The sequence below is a fragment of the Bos indicus x Bos taurus genome, chromosome 20, assembly GCF_003369695.1.
Source record: "Bos indicus x Bos taurus breed Angus x Brahman F1 hybrid chromosome 20, Bos_hybrid_MaternalHap_v2.0, whole genome shotgun sequence".
NCBI lineage: Eukaryota > Metazoa > Chordata > Mammalia > Artiodactyla > Bovidae > Bos > Bos indicus x Bos taurus.
The window spans coordinates 3,538,872-3,558,219 of NC_040095.1; the positions used below are offsets into that span (position 1 = coordinate 3,538,872).

At 46.8% G+C, this 19,348-nt stretch overlaps 1 protein-coding gene and 1 pseudogene across 8 annotated transcripts in view; both read right to left on the reverse strand.

Annotated features, from left to right (window-relative positions):
* Nucleotides 1-19,348, reverse strand: part of LOC113878836 — a 54,038-nt pseudogene that overhangs the window by 32,693 nt on the left and 1,997 nt on the right.
* FBXW11 (F-box and WD repeat domain containing 11) overlaps nucleotides 13,609-19,348 on the reverse strand; it is a 131,621-nt gene continuing 125,881 nt past the window's right edge. For 4 of the 8 annotated variants that reach the window (XM_027520518.1, XM_027520524.1, XM_027520519.1 and 1 more), the window contains one exon: nucleotides 13,609-16,060. The gene's annotated coding sequence lies outside the window, so the exon portion shown is untranslated. The remainder of the gene's footprint in view (nucleotides 16,061-19,348) is intronic. The other 4 variants (XM_027520522.1, XM_027520520.1, XM_027520521.1 and 1 more) reach the window with 3 other exon arrangements.

The following is a 19,348-nucleotide window of genomic DNA, read 5'->3' on the forward strand; positions in this document are numbered from 1 at the left end:
GAGCGTGCTAATAAACTCTGAAAGCCTTTGGTCAAGCGTTCCTTAAAGCAATGGTTCTTAGCTGGGATGATTTTGCTCCAAGAGGACATTTGGCGTGTCTGGAGATGTTTCTGGTTGTCACAGTGGGGCAAAGGGGAGGAAATCTGCTTCTGACATCTAGAGAGTAGAGGTCAGGTATGCTGCCCCAAATCCTGCAATGCACAGGCTAGCTCCCCTCCCCCAGCCAAGTGTGATCCCTTCCAAACATCAACAGTGCTGAGCTTGAGAAACCCAGAAGTAATACATCATCCAATATTTTACTCCCACCGGTTCTCCTCTATAACCATACCTTCCCTGGGATCTTAAAGTACAACATACTTGAAGACAAAACCTAGGCTGGGAGGGAACTTTATATATTTCATGATGTTCTCTGGAGTAGGTAAATGTGACTCAAACCCAATTCAGAGAAGCTGCCCAGAGTTTACACACAGGTTATACATCATCCCCTCCTAGGTCGGCAGCTGCCCTCCCATCACCATAACAACCACAGCTCACAGCTAGCAGATCAACAGGATGAGCCGGCACCCTCTCTGAAGACAGAGAGTCTCATCCAGCGATACCTGCACGGCCTCCCACATCCAGCAGTAATGATCAAACAAATAAGCCATAATATAAATCTCACAAATCCAATAAAGAGGAAAGATAGCATTCCCTTTCTATCTGAGGAATATTTCTCATACTGCTACTCCTCTTGATCTGTTTTCTGGGTAAAAAAAAAAAGATTTCAAAATCAAACCAGTATGGGAAACACGAAAGCCTTCATGACCTTCTGGGTAATAATAGCATGTGTTAGCATATTAAAGGCATATTAAGTCCTACAGTTTAAAAAAACCTGTTTATCTTTCTTCAACATGGTATTCCCCAAATTCACATGAACACAGGATCCCCATTCACTTTACAATACTTGTTTAATAATTCATAGAATTACTGTCCCACAGGACACACATTGCGAGACAGTTCAAGGGAACTACAGAGAAAAGGAAATATGAATGAGATGTACAAGCAGAGCTGGGGAAACCAAGTCATGGTGGAAATAGACCAAGACCCCCTGTCCAGAGGACTGTGCCTTCAAACTCCTTTCTCAGTGTGGCTCATCTGAACCACATCTGCACGTCCCTACATTTCTATGGCTCTTCCAAAAGAGGCTCTTGAGGGCTGATCGACTGTGCTAGAAAGCACAGGATTGAGAGAAAAGTCAGACTCCAGTAGATCCTGCAATGATGGGTGGGATTTGGAGAAACTACCATGGAAGAGATGATGTTGCTGTGTGAATGCCAGCCTTCCTGGAGAGCCTTCTCATGTGAAGGAAGATGGAGAGATTGGCCCCTTGTATCCTAAAATCTCCAAGTAATTTCAGGAACACATGATTCCTACATAACAGTCAGTTATATTGACCTGTCAAAGTTTAACAAGGAGCAGGGCAGACACGGGGGAGTCAGGGAAGAGAGCATGGTGACCTGTGAATGGTGATGGCAGCCACAACTAAGTGTCCTCCTAAAGGCAACCACCCACCCAAGACTGCTGGGGCGGCCAATCACTTCACAGAGAGTGCTTGAGCAAGGGATGGCCACGGACCGGACAGAAGACGGGCACCTGACCTAAGGGGAGCCCTCCATTGGCTGGATGGTGACCTATGAGGCCGCCAGTGTGAAAAACCCTGCCCAGTACTTTCAAGTCATTGAGCTGACAGACTCTGTCCTTCTGGGTTTTAAATAGGAAAAATATGGAGTGAGTTAAGAAGTTGGTGGCAGAAGAAAAAGATACAGACACAGCCCCGATAAAGATGTGTGAGTTCCTGCTCTGAAGGGATCAAACAGCAAAGAGCTGGCCCCAAATCCTGACCTCAGAGGCTTACATGCAGAGCCAGGAGCCCAAGCCCCAGGCTGCCGACCCAGAGTCCTGGCTCCTAATCAGTAGGGCAGCACAGGGAGCCCGGAGCCTGCTATTCCTCGAAGAGCCAGTGCCAGCCTCAGGCTGATGTCACCCAGGAAAAGGCACTGTTTTAGAGCCTGCAGTCAGGAGAACTGGGACCCTAATAGTGACGGTCAGCGTCCAAAGGCTGGCTGGGACCAGTCCTCAGCCAGAAGCCCCTTCGCCTCCCAAGGCATCTTTGGAGGACCATTGGGACTTCACAGATTCTGCAGTCCTGACACATTACAGCTAATGTCACACCCAGGGGCTTGCATGGCTGTCCCCGAAATCACACAGAAGGCACTGCAAAAACACAATACAAAACCTTGTGCATAGAATAACAAGGTCACAGTGCTCTTGATGTGAAGGATGGGTGACTATTTGTAGGGGAAGGAGGTGGTCAAGGTTATATATTTGTCTTAATGAAGTCATGCCAACCATGATGCAGAGAAAAACTGACTTCACTTGCCTGAATTCTGCTGCCAACAACAGCGTCCTGGAGGCAGCAGGAGCAGCAGAATTAGATCACACGGCACTCAATTTCACCCCGGACTCTAGGACCTAAGCGTCAGTGACCAGTGTCTCGGGGCGGGAGTGTGAGAGCCAGTGAGACACACAGGCAGCCGGCAGGACCTCCTTGGCAACAACCCAGGAGGTCGCCTGTATGTCAGGCAGCCAAGCAAGGCTTGGGTTCAATTCCGTCATACTCACTGAACTCCCAATTTGCATTACACTGTCCACCACGCCCTTACATGTGTGACCCTATCTGTTCCCTCTGCAACAAACAAGTCTCTCGGCACGTATTAAAGCTACAGGATAAGGCTGCCTGTTAAGCCAGAATGGAGTGAACCCTGCAGGAAATTTAGAATTCAGGACCGAGACTTCCTGGTGGTGCAGTGGTTAAGACTCTGTGCTACCACTGCAGGGGGCGTGGGTTTGATCTCTGGTCTGGGAACCAAGATCTCACATGCCGTGTGGCACAGCCAAAAAATAAAATGAAATTTGGGATTTACTATTTTCTTTATTCTTTTTTCCCTCTTACCTCCTGAAAGTTACTTTAAGAGCAGCATCATTTGAATGATGGAGTCTCTGCATTTAGACTTCTCTTGCCTCCTTCCTGGTGGCTCAGACAGTAAAGAATCTACCTGCAACGCGGGAGACCCAGGTTTGATTCCTGGGCTGAGAAGATCCCCTGGAGAAGGGAAAGGCAACCCATTCCAGTTGCCTTCCAGTTGTCCTGGAGAATCCCATGGACAGAGGAGCCTGGCAGGAACAGTCATGGGGTCTCAAAGAGTCGGACACTGACCTGAGTGACTGACACTCGCCTCCTTTGACCAGCTTGGTGGTTCTCAGACTCTAACTGGATGTCAGAGTCACTGCCCTGGGTTGGAGAGCACAGGCTCTGCATCCTACACTGAATTCACATTTTAAAGGTTTTTAAGAGTCTTTGACGCTATGGTTTCTCACCTAAAGTGCTCACTTTGGAATCCAAGGACTGCGAAAAGGGAGGCGCTATTGTACACCCTGAGAATTTTGGAATCCACAAGGCTGTTCATTCAACACACCTTTATCAGTACCTGCGATCAGGGCTGGGATCACAGCGATGGCCAAGGATGGATCCTGGTGTGAAGGAAATCAAAAGCCCTCTAAACCCAGGCTGGGCTGGTTCATCTCGCTGAGCGCTCAGAACGGGCCTGAAAAGGAGGAGGGCTTAGACAGAAGTATCTGGTTCTTGATCATCCAATCCCTGAAGAGCAAATAGGAGAATTGAATCCAAGCCCTCTGATCTCCAAAGAGGACTCTTCTACCCTCTTCACTCTCCAGTCCTCAAATGTGCACAATTTCTACATTTTAACATTTATTTTTGGCTGCACTGGGTCACTGTTGCCATGTGTGGGGTCTTCACCAGCTGTACCTAGTCGGGGCTACTCTGCTGAGGTGTGCAGCCTTCTCATGACGGCGGCTTCTTTTGTTACGGAGCTTGGGCTCTAGGCGCGAGGGCTTCAGCAGTTCTGTCCCGCACTGGCTCGGTTGCTCCAGGACATGTAGAATCTTCCCTCACCAAGGATGGAACCCATGTTCCCTGCATTGCAAGGTAGCTTCTTAACCACTGGACCACTAGGGAAGTCCCTTATGCGCACATTAATAGCTACACCACCAAGGAGAAAGTGACAAGGCAGGAAATGAGTCCAGGCATAGAGGAATTAGCTCACTCAGTGGATCAGGAAGGAGGTTATTGAAGAGCGTGCAAAATTAGTCACATTCCCTGGGGAAAATGCAAGCGCAGTGGCAGGAACAGTGGGCGCCGGGTTTTGTCAGCCCGGCCTCCATTCTCCTTTGTGGACCTCAGCGCCTCGGCTTTCTTTGAGCGTCGGCCTCCCTTCCCGTCTCAGGCTATGTGGATTGCATGAGGCAGACCCCACCCCCTGGCTAAGGGTGGCTCTGTGATCCAGGGCTGGCCAGTCAAGAGCATCTCATTCCTCTGACCACAGCGAGGGGTTTCAGGGTGGGCACATGACCCAATCTGAGCCAAGGAGAGGAATTCTAGGGTCCTCAAGGAAGAGAGAGTTTGCCCCACCAGAGATATTAAGAGACTAGGATGTCCTCCAGTGGTTGCTAGGAGCCACTCGGCCACCTTACAGGGAGACAGCCTGTCTTCCAGTGAGACCATGAGAGAAGAGAGCCAGGCAGGCAGGGAGAGTCCCCAAAGCAGGGGGGCCTTGGAGGCCACGCCTAAAGGTACCTCATCCCTGGGCTTACGTGTGCACACTTAGTCCCTCCGTCGTGTTGACTCTCTGCAGCCCCATGGACTGTAACCCGCCAGGTTCCTCTGTGCATGGAATTGTCCAGGCAAGAATACTGGAGTGGGTTGCCATTTCCTATTCCAGGGGATCTATCTTCCTGACCCAGGGATCGAACCCATACCTCTTGTGTCTCCTGCCTCAGCAGGCGGATTCTTTACCACTAGTGCTACCTGGCAAGCCAAGAAATCCCCTTCTGTGAGGAGGCCGGTTTGAATTGGGCTTCTATCCTCAGATCAATAGAGTGAGCAGAGTAGAATAGTCCTAGAAGAGGTGGCGATTGAAATTATGTTGGACCTTGACATTGATATTCGGCTGGAGATACAGAAATCAAATCTACTTTGTGAACTTTTCTTGAATACAATTTCCAGGTTGGTTGATCAGAAAGCAGGATAATAGACTCTTAAGAGCTTCCGCAGATGGACTGTTTCCGTTCTCATTTTGACAAGGAAACAGAGAGCGGAAGGACAGGGGCCACAGAGCTGCGAGGAGCCCCACAGAGGGTGCGGTGCTGAGGAAGCAGTCACGGATGGGGGCTGGGCATGTGGAGGGCAGCGCCTAGATATGGGCCAGAAGGAAGCAGTGGGCAAGGCACCCGGCAAGGGGCCTCGGGCTGGGCAGGACTTGAGGAGACCCACTTTCAGGATCAGAGAGGACTGGGCTCACATCCTTGCTCTGCTGTTTCACTAGCAGGGTGATCTTGAAAGCCACTTCCTATTCTGTGCCTGAATGCCCAGGTTTATAAAAGGGGGTTCAAGTCCTGCACTGAACTGTAAGTCACTAAGCTCTCTGATTACTAAACCCCAGAACAGTCTCTGAAGAGAACAAACCGAGTTCCTTATAGGCCTCAGGAAGGTTACGTTTCCAGTCAGGGAAGTCAGGAAACACACAATTTGTTCATCATCAGCCTTCCTAAGTCATCTGGTAGGCTCCAGGAGGCAAGGAGATTTCTTTCACTACTGCCTAGCTCAGTACCCACCACAAGGTAGGCCTTCAAAAAATAAGTCTTGAATGAATACGAGTAAACTAATAAAACGGCAGTTACTATAGAGTAAATAGAATGAATACATGCTGTGGTAGAAAGTGACAAGGGATAGTTTAAGACATGGTCAGAGGAGGCTTCCCGGAGAAGTGGGTGTTTGAGCTGACTCCTGAATGGTGAGCAGAGAGTCATAGGAATAGCTGGGGGAAATGCATACGAGGGAGAGGGACCAGCGCATGCAAAGGCCCTGGGCTGAACTCATGACTGGAGAAAAAGCCACGCAGCTCGGCGGGAAGCTGACGGAGAGGCAGGCAGGGGCGGGATCACTGCCGATAACAAGGCATTTGACCTTGAACTGAACCCAGTGGGCAGCCATCAGAGTGCTCGGCAGGGCAGGGGTGTGAACCAACCTGTGCGCTCAAGAGCTCCCTCTGCCCACTGTGTGGTAGACAGATTTCAGCAGGAAAGACAATAATATACATCCCACACCTGGCGCACAATAGGTACTCGATGAACAAGAGGCATCCTTCACTACCCCCAGTGCCACATCCACAAAGGCTGGATGTGCTTATTCGCTCAGTGGTGTCTGACTCTTGAAACCCCATGGACTGTAGCCCACCAAGCTCCTCTGCCCATGGGATTATCCAGGCAAGCATACTGGACTGGGTTGTCATTTCCTCCTCCAGGGGATCTTCCTGACCCAGGGATTGAACTCCCATCTCCTGCATTGACAGGCAGATTCTTTACCCCGGAGCCTTCCCAATGTCCATTCCAAGCCAAGACTGTGCTCTTTACCCTCTGGGTACTCTTGATGGTCACAGTAAAGCCAACAGACAGATTTGGAGGAAAATCCTCTCCCCTTTTTGGTTACAGTAACAGCCCAGGAGCCAGGGAGGGGATGTGCCGGGTGGGGGCGGGGAGTGGGAGCCTTCTGTTCAGTGTTGAGCCGTTCCCAGCATACTTTTCAAACATTCGTTTGCTTTTGCCCAGTCTCCTCCGTAAGAGACATGCTTTCGGATGTGTTTTGAAAAATATTCCATATGCTAATGGAATGTCACCATCTGCCAAAGAAGGCAGAGCTGTTTTTAAAGGAAAAACTATTACAGAAATGAGGTATTCACAGAGGGGCACTAAAGAGCCCGAACGTCGCTGACCTGAGGCTGACCTGGGCCGCCTCGTGTTACCAACATGAAAAGGGAGTGAGAGAATCTGAGGCCAATTAACTTCTCTCTCTCCCCCTCCCACCCTCTTTTTCTCCCCTCCCCTTCTTGGAGACATGATGAAATTTCCTGAAACAAAAACTCGCAGTCCGTTCTATAAAACGCTTTCGCCTCTGGTGGAAAAAGCCCCGATGGTCCCTTTTATCTCCTCATTCCTGAGGTGCAGACCTGGCCCCGGCTGTACGTGCAGACGGGGGCCGCGGGGAACGCTCCCAAGGTGCGAGAGAAGCGGGGCTGGGTGCGAGCGAGGCTCTCCCGGGCGCCCTGAGCCCTTGCCATGGGGTCCGGAGAGCGTGGCCGGGTCTTGGAAAGAGACGGAAGCGGGATTAGGTGTCCTGCGGTATGATTAGCGGACAGGCATTGTTGCCCGGAAGGCCTGGGCCGCTCGGACGGAGGCAAGTGTTTGGAAAAGGTTTTCCAAGTTCTGGGCGCGTCCTCCCGTCCCGCCAGGCCCGCTGGTTATCACACCCCTACCTTTCCGGCGGCTTCTTCTCCCGCGCGGTAGCTGCCTGTCCTCCTGGGCCCTCTTCTCAGGGCCCTGTGCTTCTGGGCTCTGCCGCAGGCCTCTCTCTCCTTCACGTCCCGAGGCCCCGCCGCTTGAATATCTCCCAGGCACCTGCGATGTGCCTCCAGCCGCTCTTCCACCCCCTCAGCCGGACTCCTCCTCCCCTTACCTGGGGGACCAAGTACCCCACCGGCTAGTTTGGTGCAGGGGGTGTGAGGGTTTCCCACCTCAAGGCCTTGGCACTTCCGCCCACCCAGCCCGGAGCCTTGTATGGCAGACTCCCACCACCTATCATTGAGGTCCTGGGTCAGATGTCTCCCAGGCCACTGCGCCCTGTGTAATCTCTTCAGAGCACTTATCACGATCTGAATTTATCTTGTGAATTCATGAATGTATGGGCAGTGTAGCCATTGCTGTGTGTAGTCCATTTCTTCTTGGTGAATGTAAGCGTCCTGAGAGCAGGACCACATCTTCTTACATCGGTTAGAGCGCCACCTAGTGGCGCACCGGAGACACACCCACACAGAACAACCGGTGCCCTCGTCAGCTCCAGCTACTCTTCCAATCAAGGTTTCTATCTCCTCGATACCATGCCAGGGCTTCCCCGGTAACTCAGCGGTAAAGGATCTACCTGCGACGCAGGAGATGCAGGTTCGATCCCTGGATTGGGAAGATCCCCTGGAGGAGGGCATGGCAACCCACTCTAGTATTCCTGCCTGGGAAATCCCGTGGACAGAGGAGCCTGACAAGACTACAGTCCACAAGGTCGCAGGGTCAGAGAGGACTGAAGCGACTAAGCACACGTGAGCAATACCCCTCAACACTGCTTTCAGTGTTCTGCCCCTAGTCCAGGCCTCAATCCGTCTCTGGAATCTTGATGCTGGCCTTCTAACTGGACGTGTCCAGCTCCAAACCCCACCAGGGGCTGGCTGCCCACTGCCCCCAGGATACGGCCCCCACCCCATCCTGCTCCACGCACTCCTCACACACTGTGCATTGCTGAAGGCACACCACGCGCATCTGCTAGTGACCAAGGGAGAGATGCCAGGGACACACCGGTGAGCGGGGAGAGAGGTGTGCAGAGGGCCTGTTACTGAAAGAAGACTGCACGGCGTGAGGCCTGGCTCCTCAGGGCAACTGCTGGCATCATGGTGCCCACCGAGAGGAAGAGGCTAGGCAGTGTGCTGAGACTCCAGCCAAGGCAGACTGGAATCAAGCCCAGGGCTCACCAGTGAAACACACCTGAGCTTCAGTTTCTTCAGCTGTGAAATGGTAATGGTATAATCGCGCAGATTACTGTCCAGATGAAACCGCTTACCAGCAGGCCTGGTACTCACCAATGGTGGTGATTTTTATTTGAGCTGTGGTTGGTATTAATCACTCTCTCCTCTTCACCACCCACTCCCCTCAGTCCCACACCTACAGGTACACTGAGGACATAACGCTGTCTCCTGTCTACTTGGAGACGCTGCAACGAGCTGAGGATACTGGCATGTTGAGGTCTCCTTCTTTTTCCAGAAATATCCCTGGCAGATAGGACAGGCTTTTAAAGCTGAGTTATTCTTAATAAAAAAAAATTAACAAAAATAACTTGGTAGAAACATGATTCGGTTGGTCCATCTCCCTCTGTTCCATCCACTGAACAGCCCGAGTCCTCACCGGGGCCAGTCACCGTACTTCCTAGTCTTTCCCCCTCAAGAGGCCCAGATAGGCCTCAGTCTGCTTGTGCACGTTTAAATTTGTCTCATATCACACCTTCCTAAACTCTAACCCTTATACTTTGCTCTGGAAATGCTGCACCATCTGTTTAAATGCCACAGTTGAAGCTACCAAAAAAAGCTGGCACCAAAAACCTGTTATGTACCAGGCACTGTGTTAGGCAGTTTAGATTATGTCATGTGACCCAGAGTGATCTTAAAATACTGTCTCCACTTCCTAGATGAAGCAGCTCAGGTTCACGGCAGGAAATGCTCTTGCCCAGGGGGCCTGCTGCCAATTAGCTACCAGAGGTCTGGTTTTGAACAAGGTCTGCCAGCCCCAAAGCTTGTTTCTTTCTTCCCTGCCATCCAGTAGACCAGTGATCCCCTCTGGATGGTCTTCATCAAGATCCAAAGGCCGTGATGTTCTAAGAGCATTTCTTCCCAATCATCAGAACTGAGGGGTATTTGGGAGAACAAACACAGCCCATGAGCACAGAAAGGTCCCTTGGATCCAGAAAGGGTGGAGGGAGTTTAAGTTGTAGTCACTGAGGTCTTCTCCCCCAGAACGTCAGCTTTGAGCTGTTCCTAAGGCATGCCCACCGCAGATTAAGTCTTTGGTGTGGTTACTTCCCGGTTCTGCCAGGCCAACCCACCAACAGCGTCTACTCTGAGAAATATAATCAGGCAATTCCTGGAGACAGGACAAGCAGACGGCCACAACCTGAAAGCCATGGAGCAAGACAAATCCATTTACAGGACAGCCTGCTTTCCAGGTTGCCCTGGGTGCACAGAGGAAATAATTACTTCTTGAGCTGCACCACACTTCTTCCACATGGCTTCACACAACCGATAAAAATTTTACAACACTGAATGAGGATTTCAGTGCATCTGCACAAGTAAACACCTGAAGATGGCCCTGTTCTATTATCCCACAGATGCTGACGGTCTATGAGGTGTTAGACCCAGCTCTGTGCAACAAAGCTGGGAGATGTTGGAGCTCCCAGAGGCTTCCCCAGTTAGAAGACCAAGTTGACCTTAGACCCAAGTTCTGCCTTGCTTTAGCACAAACTCAATTCCAACACAAAAGCAGGCAGCTGGTGTGCCGTGAAGTGTAGCAAGTACAAGCATGCTACCTCTGATGTTAAATGTGACTGAAGGCAGTGGCTGCCAGCTCTTGGCTCCTTCCTCCTCCTGTCTTTTCAAACACTTCCCTCTTTTGGTCATTTTTCATTAACCAACCTGTATTGATACTGTGTGCCAAAAAGCTTATCATTAATTTGTTCCTTTTCTCTGGAATCTCTTTCATCCTTCCAGAGTTGTTGTCATCTTGGATGCAATGCCTCAACAGGTCACTGCTAAAAGTGCTTCAGTTCAGTTCAGTCGCTCAGTCGTGTCCAACTCTTTGCGACCCCATGAATCGCAGCACGCCAGGCCTCCCTGTCCATCACCAACTCCCGGAGTTCACTCAGACTCACAACCATCGAGTCAGTGATGCCATCCAGCCATCTCATCCTCTGTCGTCCCCTTCTCCTCCTGCCCCCAATCCCTCCCAGCATCAGAGTCTTTTCCAATGAGTCAACTCTTCGCATGAGGTGGCCAAAGGACTGGAATTTCAGCTTTAGCATCATTCCTTCCAAAGAAATCCCAGGGCTGATCTCCTTCAGAATGGACTGGTTGGATCTCCTTGCAGTCCAAGGGACTCTCAAGAGTCTTCTCCAACACCACAGTTCAAAACCATCAATTCTTCAGCGCTCAGCATTCTTCACAGTCCAACTCTCACATCCATACATGACCAATGGAAAAACCATAGCCTTGACTAGATGGACCTTTGTTGGCAAAGTAATGTCTCTGCTTTTAAATATGCTATCTAGGTTGGTCATAACTTTTCTTCCAAGGAGAAAGTGTCTTTTAATTTCATGGCTGCAGTCACCATCTGCAGTGATTTTGGAGCCCAAAAAAATAAAGTCTGCCACTGTTTCCACTGTTTCCCCATCTATTTCCCATGAAGTGATGGGACCGGATGCCATGATCTTCGTTTTCTGAATGTTGAGCTTTAAGCCAACTTTTTCACTCTCCACTTTCACTTTCATCAAGAAGCTCTTCAGTTCTTCTTCGCTTTCTGTCATAAGGGTGGTGTCATCTGCATATCTGAGGTTATTGATACTTCTCCCGGCAATCTTGATTCCAGCTTTGTGCTTCATCCAGCCCAGCGTTTCTCATGATGTACTCTGCATAGAAGTTAAATAAGCAGGGTGACAATATACAGCCTTGAGGTACTCCTTTTCCTATTTGGAACCAGTCTGTTGTTCCATGTCCAGTTCTAACTGTTGCTTCCTGACCTGCATACAGGTTTCTCAAGAGGCAGATCAGGTGGTCTGGTATTCCCATCTCTTTCAGAATTAAGATGGTGTTAATTCAGAGATGGCAAACTGGTGCTTGAGCAATTGACTTATGGGTCTCTTCATAATCTGGATTTTCAGTTCTTAAAAACTCAGATGAGGCATCACTGTGTCTGCATTCCAGCAACAGGTCATCGGGAGCTGGAGCACACTGTGTCCTCTGGGAACTGAGCTAGTGAAGCCTTCCTTTATAGATGAGGAAATGGAGATCCAAAAGGGGTACTGCCACAGCTCATTAGTAACAGGATGACCAGCCAGATGGTCCAACCGCCTTTTTCCTTGTTAACTAGGAAACAAACAGGCTGAGACGGCAAAGCACCACTTAACCTGACTGTATATTCAAGGAGTTCTATGAAACTTGATAATCTCCACTCATTCACAACGTGAATTTCTTGCAGTAACATCGCCTATCAAGGATAAAAGAAAACTAGTGTTCGCTGTCTTGCGCTGACTGAGCACCAATATGTGATGGCAGAAGACAGCTTGAGGGGTGAGGGTCTGCTCTGGCCCCGGAGCCTCTGGCCACTCCACAGCACGGCTTGGGTTCAACATCTGCTGTTCGTAATGACTAGCCCAAATCACCAAGAACAGTTTATCCTGTTTAGCGTTTAGTACAGGCAGGGACATACAGACCTGTGATCAACAACAGTCATTACAGGAAAAGTCAAGAAACCACATCAACCTCAAGGAACTAAGTGACTTATAGAATATCATTATAACCAAATACTATGCAACCATCAGCAAGAATGAGGTAGAATTACATGTACTGACACAGGCAAATCCCAACACTAGATGAAACAGGTGAAGTACAGCAGGCTATGCCAACTATTGCAGGGCATGGGGACAGCAGCTATGAAGCAGGCAGGAAGGCATTTGCGCGCGCGCACACACACGCAGCCTTCTATGCACAGACTACTATCTGTCAGAGGATATCCAAAAAACTGGTCAATAAGGATTGGAGGACTGACAGTCAAGAGTGAAAGGGAAAACCACTGTGTACACCATCTTTCTATGGCTTGTAAATTGGCTTTCTTTAACCACATGCATAGGCTTCCCTGGTGGCTCACAGGTAAAGAATCCACCTGCTAATGCAGGAGATGTGGGTTCAACCCCTTTGTCGGGAAGATTCCCTTGGAGAAGGAAATGGCAACCCACTCCAGTATTCTTGCCTGGGAAATCCCATGTACAGAGAAGCCATGTACAGGACTGTAGTGAGCTACAGTCCACAGGGTCGCATAAGAGTCAGACATGACCTAGCAACTAAACCACAACAATCTTATGTGTACTACCTATTCTTAAAAAAAATTTTTACAAGAAAAATGAGTGGGAGCAAAGCTGTGTAGAATTACTCTAATTTCATCTCAAAAAAAGTCCAAATAAACAACTGAGCTGACTAAAGGCTGGTGTGAATCTAGTTATCAGGAAAGCTCAGCAACTACTCAGGACTTCTGAACAGAATCCTGAAGATACTAACTGTATTCCTTCTGCTTTAGTCCTCAGTCATGTGTCAATCTGCCAAAAGGAAAGACAATTTCATGTCCCTTAAAGGGCTGCAATTTAACTGTACATGCCCCCCCCTTAACTGTACATGCCCCCCGAACCCCCTGGATTCAGAGGATCCACTCCCACTTTGAGTCCTTGGGCACATTTAAGGGACCATTCTCACAGTAACTTGTGAAGCAATTAAGCATTTGTGGGAAGTGAACTAGCTGGGGAGGAGATCTGAACCAGCCTCCAACTCCTGAGGTTAAAGCTGGCTTTCAGGAAAAGGTCCCTAGGCAGAGACAGGCATTATCTCATACCAGTTCTCACAGGCCAAAGAGAGTACTTTGCCTTTAACCTCGTGGTACAGAGCAGATGTTTCTTTCTTTCTTTCTTTTTTTAATCTAAAACTTTAACTGTACGTCACTGAATTACTGACAGCATGTTAACAGTTTTTTTTGGGGGGGAGGGCGGGAATTTCTTAATAGAACATCATAGCATCGCAACACTTTATTAATACAGTACTGGCTTTGAATTAGTGGCTGAAAGAACAATTGCACGAAGCCAGATCAGGTGTACTGCATAATACTCATACTTGATTTATTGACATTACTTAGCAATTTATTGGACAAAGGTCAAACTTTTTGTTTTTTATTAAGCACATTCCACAGTACAAAGCTGTCATGAATAATATCTGTACAATTTAACAGTTTTAATAGCTGTTCAGACACAAATTTATTTCAAACAGATAATTGGCAAACATAATTAATTACAAGTTAGAATTAGACTATCCCAGTGCTTTAAAACATTAATATAGCAGTAATTTACAGTTGCTCAATTATGGTTAGCAAAATAAAGTCCAGAGTACGGCTGGGAATTACTACTATAATCCCAGAAAGTCGGAATTCCTTGGGTGCCAAAGTCCCCTGCTATAATTTAGTAGGCACAATTCAAAGGTTGTGTGCATATTCAAAGGCCATGATCTCCCAAGGAACAGGAACTTCTATATTAAACATGCAAAACAACAGAAAGTCCATCCGTTCAGAAGCAGCGCCTCCTCCCCTCCCCCCTGCCCCGCCCCGGGCTCTCCTACCCAGCCTGCTGTTTAAGCTGTAGAATGAAGAGCGGGTCAGTGAAAACAACTCGCATAACCACCCTCAGGCTCACACATCCACTGGATGAATGGAGATGTATTTTTTTATACTTTGAGACTCCTCAAAAATAGAAATTAACTTAATAACATATACGAGAGAAGGATGTTATTTTTTAAAAGGACAAAGGAAAACAAAACCAACCAACCCAATAAGCAATCACAGACACACATTGATCCCCACACCGTTCTTAATGCAAAAGGACAAAGCAGAGCCCAGGTACCTTCCCCTCTGGGGAGAGTGTGCTCTCACGGGAAGAGGTTTAGTTAACAGGAGGTTCTCATTGGTCCTTGAAAATGTTAGCGACCTTCCTTGATCTTTGGAAACAGTGGCAAAGGGCAAATCAAAACCTAATACTGGACAAGGGAAAAGGAGGGCCAACTGGACACCAACATCCTTTCCATGCGGGTCATCGTGACAGTGCCATTCACACATTTCCGGCTGCAGAGCGCCTGGGAGCCAGGGGAGCTTGCTGGGGCCACGGCAGCAGGCACCAGGGATGACAGGGATGGGGTTCGTGAGCCTGAGGCTTCACACCTCCTGGGAGGACTCTTCCACTCAAGACGGGCCCCTGAACCAGCCTGACCTGGAACCCCGGGCTCCAACACACAAATGGGCCCTGCCACCAACCCGATCCGGGCAGGACGCACAAACGCTGGAGGTGGGGCAGTCAGTGAGTAGGTCTGTCTCATCCTTCCCTTTCCAGGGTTACTAACACACAGAGCGTGACCTGGGATGAGAAATCAGATGAATGAATGCCATGGGAAGTAACCACGAATACAGAGGAGTACTGATGAAGAAAAGAACAACAAAAACATTTAAGGTACCTCTCTTATTGTATATACTGCATGACAAACAAAACATTTCGTGTTCAACTTCAGAAATTACATCTTAAAACAAGATTCTCATTAAAACACACACACCCCTCCCACACACGCACAATGACAATGACAAAATGAAAACACTGTATGAATACTGCAGGAAGGGTTCCAGGTCATCCACATCGACCCTGGGAGCGGGTTCTTGAGCCCAGCCCATGGTGAAGTGCGAACACACTGTGGATTAGTGTCTCAGGCACGGGGGCCCCGACTCGAGCAACCTTGAGGTTAAACTGTTATGTACATTATATCTACATGCGACACAGTATTTTAAATTAGGAGGCAAGCACACGTGTGAAGGTGTTACTCTACTGAATATCAGGAGATGGTGGCGGGTACGGAGAACAGTTAACAGAAGAAGAAGAGCTGTATCACCTGTTGGGAGAGAATATAACCTGGCATATAGTTCTTTAAATTAAAAGAAATTGGTACAGAAAGGAAGTATAATCCAAAAAAATATCAATCAATCCAGAGAAATGTTTCCATTGTCCAACATGTTCCTAATACAAGTCAGAATTCATCATGACTTGGACGGTCAAAAGGAGAATGCTAACTTCTGAAAAGGGAAGCCCTGGACATTCTGGGTAGGTGTTTGGCACCCAAATTTCACCGAAGAATGCTGTTTCTTAATATCAGACCAAAGTGCAAAGCAATATAAATTAGAGGCCAAGTCTTCTCTTGACGGTCGATTTACTTCTGCAAAACAGACTTTACGTTCCTCTCATATGAACAATTTACATTTGAAGCGTTAGATTTGTTTTCACTGGTAGGGGGAGGAAGTGGGCTTCTGTACTACTGAAAGTCGGTGAGGCTAAGGTATCCTTCTCAAAGCAGAGGCCGGAATCGGAGGTGAGAAATATCGGTACTTGAAGAGTTAGGCTGCTTTGCATCTACCCAGCGTCTAGAACCAATTCCAGCTTCTTAACTCAGCTGTGAAGAACTCCCTTAGGCATTTGGTAGCCGCGTAGCCAGTAGTTCAAGACTAGGAAACCCTGGGGAAAAAAAACACAAACAAACAAAAAAAACCAAAGGGAGCATGGATGGATATTCTGGTTGGATGTGAAGATATATATCACAGCCCATACATCTCCACAAAGACACATACATTGCTGTGCACACGTTAACACTGACTGTCAAATAACCAGCATCAAAACAGACGCTGCAAACTGTTTTGAGCATACTACGTACCAGGCGTCACATTTATTTAAACCTCACAACAAACTTATGAGGGAGCAGCTATTATACTCACTTAAAAGAGAGAACTGAGGCTCAGAAACATTATTTAGTTTAAAGCATTAGCCCTTATATCCTGGGATAAACCATAATGGAAAAGAATATATAAAAAAGAATATATTTATGTGTATAACTCAGTCACTTTGCTGTACAGCACAAATTATCACAACATTGCAAATAAACTAGACTTCAAGGGGAAAAAAAGCATTAGCTTAAGTGACAGAGAGGGGATTCAAAGAGATGACTGACCCTATACCCTATCATTTTTCACACTGCTAAAGGTTATGCATGTAATATATGCTCAAAGTTACATTTTATAATTAGCATCATCTTAAATTTATGCCACCCAGAGCCCACCAGGCCTCTCTTATGAAAGACCAAGAGCCTTTATCTGTCACTGTAAAACAAAAAATATGTAAAGGCTAGTAAATAAAGTATTCCTTCTTTAAAAAAAAAAAAAAAATTGGCTGTGCTGGGATCTCAGCTGCAGCATGCGAGATCTAGTTCTCCCACCAGGGATGGAACCCAGGCCCCCTGCATTGGCAGTGTGGAGTCTTAACCACTGGATCACCAAGAAAGCCCCTAAAGTATTCGTTCTAAATAGAATGCTAATAGTCAGGAATTACTCCTTTTTGAAATAAATCATTTATAAGAGGAAAACACAATGCAGAGGGGGAGGCAACTGAATGGTCTCTATTTTTTTTGACCATGAACTTGAGTGAGCTACCCAGGTGGCGCTACTGATAAAGAGCCTGCCTGCCGATGCAGATGTATGAGACATGGGTTCAGTCCCTGAGTTGGGAGGATTCCCTGGAGGAGGAAATGGCAACCCACTCCTATTCTTGCCTGGAGAATCCCATGGACAGAGCAGCCTGGCGGGCTACAGTCCAAGGGGTCGCAAAGAGTTGGACGTTTACAACTGAAGCAACTGAGCACACATGACCTTGAGTGAGGAACATGTTTTAATCACAGTCTCTACACGTACACAAACACATACACACACTCCTAAGCAGAACACTCACGAAACAATACTTATCATTACTATGAACAATGCAGGTTCACACTTTATATCCTAAATTTCACCCAAAGTCAAAATCCATCGAAATGATTTCACAACCACTAATAAGTTACAATCCTTTCCAAACACCACTGGCCTGGAAGATCTAAGTTGCCTTTAGGTCTAAAACTCTATGGTGTAAAATAGAAAGAAAGAAAAAGGGGTGGGGGTTGTTTTTTAAAGCTTTTGATTTGTTTTTAAAGCTTATATACTATTTAAAGACAATTTTCCTAAAAGATTGGTAATTTTCACTAAGACCAAGAATCCTAATGTTTCTCAATAAATTCAAGACAGATTCAACTTCATCTGCCACTATTTTCCCCATGAAGGATACAAAGAGTACTTGAATTATTTAAAAAATATTAACACTCAGAGATTAGAAGTCAGCACTCTCAAATGCTACTAGTGGGAATGTCAAGAGATGTAACTCTTCTGCAGGGTATCCCCAAGTATCAAAGTCTTTAAATGTCATACTTTTCAACCTAGACACTGCAGACATTTCTAGAATTCTATCCAAAGGTAATAAAGGGTTGGGCAAAGACTAAGCTGAAAGAATCATGGCAATGTGTTTTATAATAGCTAAAAGCTGGGAGGAAAATATAAATATATAACAGGGCCAGATCCAAACAACCAAATTTTATTTTGCCATTAGGAACAATAATTTAGATAAACAGTGACCTTGCTAACAGGCAATAATTTCACAATAAAGGGGGCGGGGAGAAGCACAGTTATCAACCACAATTTTTAAAAGCCTGAAAGGCTATATACAAAGGAGTTAATAATAGCAAACCGAGGAATTTATTCTCTTCTTTTGGCCTACCAACTTTTACTAATTTCCAAATAATGATCCTATATTGTCTTCTAATAAAAAAGAGAGCTACTGTATACATAGCTCTTAGAAGTCAGTAATTTTTTAAAAAATGACTCAGCAAATAAATCTACTGCTTTAATTTCCCGACACAGAAATACTCTTACCTTATATTTTAGGGGTAAATATCTTACTGCAAGGTTAAATCATCATTATGGTAGTGCTTCTTATTATGCATAAATCTTACAGTATCACATGGTAATAATTTTTCCTTGTTACAATAAATGAAAAGAACTTGGAAAAGAGCAATGAAATTTATAAAGTTGACCGCCAAAGTTGTCAAAAGTAGTTCACTTTGAAGAGACAAACACATTTGACGTTTCAATGCTTGTGCTGCTTAAAAAGCAGATAAGATTTTTCCACTGATTTGTGATTGTGGATCACAACAACGCAGTTGTTCTTAGGCTCCCAAAAAGGGGGTGAGAGGAGGGACTGGAAGAAGTAACACCTCAGTTTTCTTTCCACCAGAGCCAATGAGAGAGTGAGCCCTGGTGATCATTATTCCATCTCTCAGTCAAAGGAACCATGTTTCAGGGCAGTTTCACAAAGTCTATAAAAGTTGTCCAATTTGTGAATGTTTACTATGCTCTATAATTCATCTATCAAATATGCCAGAGGGGGGAGAAAACACACTACAGACGTCTTAGATTTTACCATGTGCTTCTCTAGTAGAGTGGCACATTTCAAAACCACCAAAGAGATACATTTAAGTTGCTGTATGATACACCTCCTCCTCTGACCCTATCCATCTCAGGTCGGTCAGTTGGAGCTGTCCATGTTCTGTTTTACGCATATCTCCAACACGGGAAAAATAAAAGCAGAGGCACTGGGATACAACAAAAGCAACGCAGAGAGAGAAATGTATAGCTTAGAATGGAAGTTAAGAACGGAATCAACTTAACAAAAGATGTGCAAGACTTCGACACTAAGAACTGCCAAGGCACTGCTCAAGAGAAACAAGAAGATTTAAATAATCAAGAGATATACTGGGTTTATGGATTAGAAGACTCAACATTTGTTAAAGATGGAAATTCTCCCCAAAATGATCTTTAGACTCAATGCAGTTCTGATCATAATCCCATAATCTTCATAGAATTTGACAATTTCATTCAAAAATGAGTA